Here is a 9,021-nt window from a genome sequence, read left to right on the forward strand (position 1 = left end):
CTGGCAGACTCTCCTCAAATTGATCTGCCTGAACTGGGGGCATCAGGCAAGTTCTCTTTCCTAACCTTCTCTTTCATGGAAGTCTTCCTCCCACTGATCAAAAGAAAGACATAGTTCTCACTCATCCCAAACCTTAATAGGATCCGGCCTGGAGTATAACCTTCCAGGGCTCCAAACAGAGGGTGTAAATAGACATACTCATGTGAATGTCTCTAATGAGCGGGTAACAAGGGCATTTGCAAGTGAACAACTCAAATGACTGGTTACCTGTCCTTTTCCAATTCACATGTTTTCAACATAATCCAAGAAAGATCTAACTGAACTATCAACTGATAGATCACTAAAAATAATTTTTGATGATAGATCACAATGTGATTTTAATATATGACTTCAACATACTCAAAATAATTCAGATAAGAAATATTCCTTATATTTCCATCTACTGCTATGAACATTTTCCATCTACTTATGTGAACATTTTCAGCACTTGTGTCTTAATAAACAAAAAATAGGATTGTAAGTAAACTTGTCTCATTCTAGCAGTAATATTCATCTACAGGTAGATGAAATAATTTTTAAAATTCCTATCCATCCCCTACAGATGCATTTCTAATGAATTTCACTTTTTATATTTAATAATTATATATTAAAATGTATATTTATGTGTTTCTCAACTGCATAGTAATAATAATTATAACGATAATTCAATCCAGAAGAAATGTTTCAATACTTAAAGCCTTTTAGTCACGTGAAATATTTTCAAATGCTATTTCAATTTATATGCATGTTATTGTTGCAGAGAAGTATGATACAGAAATCAATAAAAAACTTTCAAGCATAAAAATATATTACATTAGGATAAAATTCTGTGGGGAAAGCAGAATGAAAACATAAGTTAAGGAGAAAAGAAATGATGTAAAAATGTCTGACTACTGAAGAAAATCTTGTTTGGGTATTTATAAACTGAAGGTAGTAGTATGATGATATTTAGACTTCATTGGGAATTGAAAAAGAGCAAACAAAGGTTTATTCTTAAATGTCAGTATTTACAATATGCCAAAAATTACACTCTTTGCAACTATGTAAAGTTATAATGGGAAACTGTAGATATCAAGTTAAAAACATGCAAGGGGGTACATTGTCTCTCAAAATCCTTTCAGGGGACATGCAAGGAAAAAATTCTGAAGACCTCTGCTCTGGAAAACCTCCTCCTTCTCCTCTTTCTTCAATAAGTAAACATTTTTTAATATAATTTATTGTCAAATTGGTTTCCATACAATATCCAGTCCTCATCCCAACAATAGTAAACATATTAAACAGAACTGATGTTCTCAGTGCTGAATTGGACACTGAGAAGCTTCCCAGAGAAGTAATCAGCATCGTCTGTTTTCAAAACTCATCATCTAGTTGAACCAATTTGGATATTCCAGTTACTCTTACTATGTAACAAGCTAACCCAAAACATGGTGACAGAAAAACATCATTGGATTATGGTTTCCACATAATCCAAGGAGGACCTAACTGAGCTGTCAGCTGGTAGATTAAAAATAATTTTTAATGCTTAACTCTAGAGAACAAACAGATGGTTACCAGAGGGGAGGTGGCTGGGGGGATGGGTGAAAGAGGTGATGGGGATTAAGAGTACACTTATTGTGATGAGCACTGAGTAATGTATACAATTGTTGAATCACTGTATTGTACACCTGAAACTAACATAACACTTTATGTTAACTACACTGGAATTTAAAATAAATAAACAAATAAATAGTTTAAAAACAATCATTGTGAATGATAGACCACTATATGATTTTAATATATGACTTAAGAGACGCTCATAATTAAAACGTAACAATATTCCTTACATTCCTCAGATTCTGTGGGTCAGGATTTCAGATGTGGGTCAGGGGTCCCGCAGGAATGGTCTGCCTCCACTCCACCATGACTGGAGCCTCTACAGAGGAAACAAACAGCTGAATGCCTCAAACACCTAGGAACTAGAACAGCTAAACCTGGAGGATCTACTTTGAAGAGGCTTCTTCACTCATGTGTCTGGTATTTGGGCTGACCTAACCAAAGACTAGACTCAGATGGGACTGATGACCAGAGTACCTTCACATGTGACCTTTCCATATGGCATATGGCTTTGGCTTTTCACAGCACAGAGAGCAAGCATCCCAAGAGAATTAAGTGAAAGTTGCATGACTTTTTATGACCTAGCCTCATGCAGGAATCATGCAATGTCACTTCTGCAGTACTCAGTTGGTCAAAGTAGTCACCAGATTCAAGGAAAGGAGACACAGACCCCATCTCTCAATGGGAGGAGTATCAAAGAATTTGCAGTCATATTTTTAAACCACCACATTGGTTCAGGTGAGGTGTGTTTTTTTTTTTTTTTTTTTTTGCAACTTACATTCCTAACTGATAGAAGAGATGATATAAGATAATATAAAGTAGACATGATGTTGAACAGTGCAAGTAGGCTGATGACCTCAAAGTAGTTAGAAGTAAAACAGATAAAGCCTTCATCATAAACAAACACCAACTGAGGGCCTATAAGTACACAGCCCAGAATAAAATGCCAAGAGGACTGAATAAACACTGTAAGACTCAGTATATATCTCCAATGCTAGAAATGAGTTCAAATCTCAACCTTCTACCCACAAACAGCATGGCTTTGGAAAATCCTAGCTAAGCCTTGGTTTGTAGATCATAAACATGGAGAGCATACACCAGGGTTGTGGTGAGGCCTAAATAAAATAGCATGAGAAGAGCCTAGTATGGTGCATGGCACTCAGTAAGTGCTCAATAAATGCTGTGCATTTGTTTATTCACTCAAAGAACCTACACATGTGGGAAAATTGAATGAGCATCCACCATTAAATTGACAGAGAATTAATATTCTACAAACATAAGTCAGAGCTCCAAAACTCCCTTATGGGTTCAGCAGACTTGACTGAAATTTATGTAGTGCAAAGCTTAGAGGGCTTAGACCAATTTTCCCAGGAGAAAATTAAAACAGACTTTAGAAGATCTTCTGATATCCAGGTGAAGAGTCAAGTCTTTTGCCTGCAAAGCTCATCCCCACCATTTCTGCCAATTTGGGAAAATCTGTATCATTTCTCACGAGAAGCCAACTATCCCAGTCTGGGCTACTTTTTCTAAACATTAGATCTGAATTGATTTATTTTATCCCTAAATGCATTGGGCCACAATCTTCCTGAATGGATTAAGTCAGATCTTCTATTTTTAGCAGCTGGCTTATTCAGTCCATTTCCCTACTATAAATGCCTACCTACACTTGTTTTTAAGTAGAATTCTTTTGTCTTCTGATTGTCCCAGTCTAGATTAGAGGGGGAAAGGTGAGGGAGAATGCAAAATGGGATAATGGAGAGAAAAAGAGGGACTTTCACAGACTCCAAGATCCACAGCTGACTGGATGTGGGAGAGAGCCAAGAGGTTCTCACCCTTCTCCACATATTTTCTTGAGAATTTGGCAGTTGTTCAGGACTTAGAGGAGCCATTCAGGCTCTCTCCTACCCTCTTATCTACTGGAAATTTCCTTTTCCCAGTCTCATGTCTCAGTGCCACTGCTCAGAGCATATGGACAGTGACCCCAGCTTCCAAGACAGACCAAGAGACATTTTTTAATCCTTGGTCTTAATGCTCTCAAGTCAAAATAAATTTTATGGTGTCTCATACCCATATCCTTGGAGTCCCAAAGAAGGGGGACACTGAGCTTTCACCAAATATTGATCAAACTCCTAATGAGCTCAAAGCACTGAAAGGAAATAGGCCAGAGTCAGATGAAGGAATGGGTCCACCAGGCAGCTGCCTTCTGTGCTGGTACACATAAGGAAAAGTGTGCTCATCTGTCACCAGGGCACTTGTACACCACAAAACTTAAGGCAATGGAGGAAAAAATGGAATTTCAAAGCACTTCTCAGAAAAACTAGAAGGAATACCATAAAACAATCCTGGAGATATGACTAAGACACCTAGGAGCCATGCTTTTGATCATGAATATTTGTCATTTTAGGGGAGTCAGCATCTAAGTGTTCTTCCTATTTTGGGGTTTCTACTAATAGTCCTCCTTATCCCTTTATTATCCTCCCTTTATTATCTCAGTTTTCAGCTCCTCCTCCAGACTAAAGCTGAACAAATATTTGATTTGAACAAATAAATTGTTACAAGGGGGCAAGAAATTATCAATAGTCCACCAATATTCCCATGTGTCTCAGTCTGGACACTCCCCTCAAGGATCTCAGAAGGTTACAAAACACATTTGTCCACCCACGTTCAGGCACCAAGGCACCACTGTAATCCAACAGCAGCCAATGGGGAGTAGAGTCTCCTGACCTCTTGATGATGCATGAAATGCAGATGTGCCTCAAATAGTAGAAAAGTGAAAAGTATTCATCAAATATTTTCAAAAACAATTTTCATACATGATGATGAAGTGGGGTTTATCTTGGGGTAAACTTGGAAGTTTAAGAAAGAATGACATAGACAAGGTAGCTGCCATTCCTGCCTCCACCATGCCTCTAACTCCCCAATCCCACCATCACAGTATCCACCATTACTTATTGGGTAAATATGGAATATTATACTAAAATAGAGATAATTGAAGAATGTACCTATGGAGTTGTATATAAGGGTAGACAAAAAATTACAAGTCAACTGGCAGCCAGGAAGAAAATCAGACTAGGAAGTAAAGAGGAAGATGTTCCTAGTACTATAATTCAGGAAATTTCTTTATTAAAAGAAGTTTGTCATTCAAATATAGTCAGTCTTCAAGATATGCTTATACAGGATTCAAGGTTATATCACATCTTTGAATTCCTTGGATCTTAAGAAATACTTGGATCCCATCGCTCCTCGTCAGTTCATGGATTCTTCACTTGTTAAGGCTTATTTGTACCAAAAATTAAGTGTTAGGACTTCATCAAGATGAAAAGCTTCTTCACAGCAAAGGAAGCAATCAACAAAACTAAAAGGCAGCCTACCGAAAGGGAGAAGATATTTGCAAATGACATATCTGATAAAGGGTTAGTATCCAAAACCTATAAGTAACTCATCAAACTCAACACCCAAAAAATAAATAATCCAATTAAGAAATGGGCATAAGACATGAAGAGAGCCTTTTCCGAAGAAGACACCTGGATGGCTAACAGACACATGGAAAGATGCTCAACATCACTGATCGTCAGGGAAATATAAACCAAAACCACAATGAAATACCACCTCTCCCCTGTCAGAATGGCTAAAAGTAACAATACAATAAACAATAGGTGTTGGAGAGGATGAGGAGAAAGGGAAACCCTAAACCCTCTTGTACTATTGGTGGGAAGGCAAACTGGTGCAGCCACTGTGGAAAACAGTATGGAGTTGCTTAAAAAGTTGAAAATAGAACTACCGTGGAGCACCTGGTGGCTCAGTAGATTCAGCATCAGGCTCTTGATCTTGGCTCAGGTCATAATCTCATGGGTTAGAGAGCTTGAGCCCCACATAGGGCTCTGCACTGATAGAGCAGGACCTGCTCAGGATTCTGTCTCTCCCTCTCTCTGCCTCTCCCCCACTTATGCACACATGCACATGCTCTTTCTCTCAAAATAAATAAATAAACCTAAAAAAAATAGAACTACCCTACAATCTGGCAATTACACTAGTTGTTTGCCCAAAGGATACAAAAATATAGATTCAAAGGGGTATATGCACCCCGATGTTTATAGCAGCATTATCAACAATAGCCAAACTATGGAAAGAGTCCAAACATCCACAAACTGATGAATGGATAAAGAAGATGTGAGATATATATATATATATGTATATATATATATATATATCTCACATCTTCACGCAATGGAATATTACTCAGCCATCAAAAAGAAGGAAATCTTACCATTTGCACTGATGTGGATGGAGCTAGAATGTATTATGCTAAGCAAAATAAGTCCATCAGAGAAAGACAAATACCATATGATTTCATTCATATGTGGAATTTAAAAAACAAAACAGGTGAACATATGGGCGGGGGGAGGAGGAGAGAAGAGAGGCAAACAAACCACAAGAGACTCTTAATGATAGAGAACAAACTGAGGATTGCTAGAGGGGAGGTGGGTGGAGGATGGGCCAGATGGGTGATGGGTATTAAAGAGCAAATTGTTATGATGAGCACTGGGTGTTGTGTGTAATGATGAACCACTAAATTCTACTCCTAAAACCAATATTGCACTGTATGTTAACTAGAATTTAAACAAAAATTTGAAAAGGAAAAAAAAAAAGGACGTGTTTGTACCAAATCATTCAAGGGATGTTGTTTTGTCCCTCTAGAATAGCTCCCCACAGAGGCTTAAAACCTTGAAATCTATTGGCCACAAAGGAACAACTAAATTGGCTGGTCTGGGCCTTCCCAGAGCTTTTGGAATACCTGTCAGAGCATATATACATGAGGTAGTAACACTCTGGTACAGTTTTGTCCAAGTATTGCTGGGGTCAGCTCTCTATTCAACTCCAGTTGACCATATTTGCAGAATTAGCAACTAATAAGCCACTTTTCCATAGGGATTCAGAAATTTATCAAGTCTTCAGGATTTTTAGAGCTTTGGGCACCCCCAATAATGAAGGGTGGGCAGAAGGGGATTCTTTAGAAGACTGTAAGAGTAAATTTCCCAAGTGGAAACCAGAAAGTCCAGCATCCCATATTAAAAACTTGGTTGAAAATGGCTTAGATTTGCTTTCAAAAATGTTAATCCCAACGAACAAGTTTCTGGCAAATGACATTGAATCATCCATATTTTAATGATTTGGACAATCCGATTGAGAAGATGTAGCTTTCTGACAAAAAATTTCCACATGCTGTCTCAAGAACAGATAGTTATATTTTTACTGTTACCTCTATTTTGGTCTCATGTGTTCTTTTCTATGTTGTAAAACTTAAGCTACACTTCATCATCTAATTTCAAAAGTGTAACTTAAAAATGTAAATATTGTTCTATATCAATTTAAATATAGTAATTCTGTGTATGAGTGCAGATCTCACTGTAACAAACTGTAACAAGTATTTGTTACTATAATAAAACTATAAATCTAGTATTGATGACAGGAATTAGGGGGAAACATTTTTTTAAACCTGTCAGTAAACTAAGAGCAGACGAAAACTTCCCCAACCTGATAAAGAGCAGCTCCAGAAAACCGACAGCTGACACCAATACTAATGGTGAATGACTGAGTGGCTTTCCCCTAAGATCAAAAACAAGGCAAGAATATCTGCTTTCACCATTTTATTCAACATTATACTAAAAATCCTAGCCAGTTTAATAAGGCAGTAGAATAAATAAAAGGCATGCATATTTGAAAAGAAGTAAAACTGTCTTTGTCACAGATGACATGATTGCCTATGCAGAAAATCCTAAAATATCTGCAAAAGAGCTGATTTCAGCAAGGACACAGGATACAAGGTCTATAAAAAAATAGAATTTCTATATTCTAGAAACAAAGAATTAGAAATTATAATAGATACCATTCATTTAAAAAAAAAACACTGCTGTATTAGTTTTCAATTGCTACAAATTAGCAGCTTGACACAACAAACATTTATTATCTCACATAGGTTTGGAGAGTCAGGAATCAGGGAGCAGTTTCAGGGGGCAGCATAGCTCGGGGTCTCTCAGGAGGTTGTCATCAAGATGTTAGCCAGGGCTGCACTCATCTGAAGGATCTACTTCCAAGATCACTCATTCACGTCTTGCTGGTAGAGGCCTCAGTTTCTCCTTTATGAAGGTCTCATTTCTTCACCACGTTGGACCTTCCAATAGATCTGCTCCAATGTATTTCAGAGCAAGCAATACAAGAGAGAGCAATGAAACAGCTGTAATGCCTTTGATCACTTAGTCTCAGCAGTGGCCTCCTGTCACTTCTGTCATACTCTCTTGGTCACACAGATCAACCCTGGTACAAAGTGTGTGGAGGGTGAGGGGTTCTATACAAGCGCATGAATACCAGGAGGGAAGGAGCATTTCAGGCCAATCTGGAGGCTGGCTACCACAAATACCACTTATAATAGCATCAAAAGACATAAAACACTTCTGGATAAATTTAACAAAATATGTGCTAAACCTCTCCACTGAAATGACAAAATAATTACTGAAATATCTAAAGAAGGCCTAAATAAGTAAAGATATATACAATGTTTATGGATTGAAAGACTCAATATTATTAAGATGTCAATACTTTTCAATGTATTGGGATTCAATGTAATCTGAATCACAATGCCACCAGGTTTTTTCTTAATAGAGATTGACAAACTGATAGTGAAATTTGTATGTAAATGTTAAGAACTTAAAATAGCCAAAACAACTTTGAAAAGAAGAACAAAGTTGGAGGACTTAGACTACCTCCTACACTACAGCCTAAAATAGTGTAAGAACTACACTATTTTAAGATTTACCATAAAGCTACAATAATAAAGACAGTGTGCTATTAACATAGGATAGACATATAGATCAATGGAACAGAACAAAGAGTCCAGAAATAGGCCCACTCATATATGGTCAATTAATTTTTGACAAAAATGCCAAAGAAATCCAATGGGGCAAATTTTTCAACAAATGTTGCCAGGACAATTGAATATCCCAGGAAGAAAATAACCTTGAACATTGCCTTACACTATACACAAAAATACCTTAATATTGATCACTGGCCTAAATATAAATGCTAAACTAAAAAATTCTAGAAGAAAGCAGAGAAGGAAAATGTTATGATCTTAGTATAGGCAAATAATTCTTAGACAATACACAAAAAACACTTATTCCAAAAGGGAAAAAATTTGATAAATTGGACTATATCAAATTTAAAGTTTCCTATTCTTTGAAGAACAGCATTAAAAACAAACAAAAAGAAAATGCAGAAAAAAATATTTGTAATACATGTATCTGTCAAAAGGCTTATATTTGGAATATATAAAAAAACTCTTATAGCTTAATAATAAAATATTAACTCAAAAATAGGCAAAAAAAAAAAAAA

General features: G+C 36.7%; 1 pseudogene; it reads left to right on the forward strand.

Annotated features, from left to right (window-relative positions):
* Positions 1–4,593: 4,593 nt before the first annotated feature.
* Positions 4,594–6,830, forward strand: LOC112856353 (cyclin-dependent kinase 1-like; annotated as a pseudogene).
* The last annotated feature ends 2,191 nt before the right edge of the window (positions 6,831–9,021 follow it).

Source organism: Puma concolor, chromosome B3 (genome assembly GCF_028749965.1).
Source record: "Puma concolor isolate L17-30 chromosome B3, mPumCon1.1.hap2, whole genome shotgun sequence".
Lineage (NCBI taxonomy): Eukaryota > Metazoa > Chordata > Mammalia > Carnivora > Felidae > Puma > Puma concolor.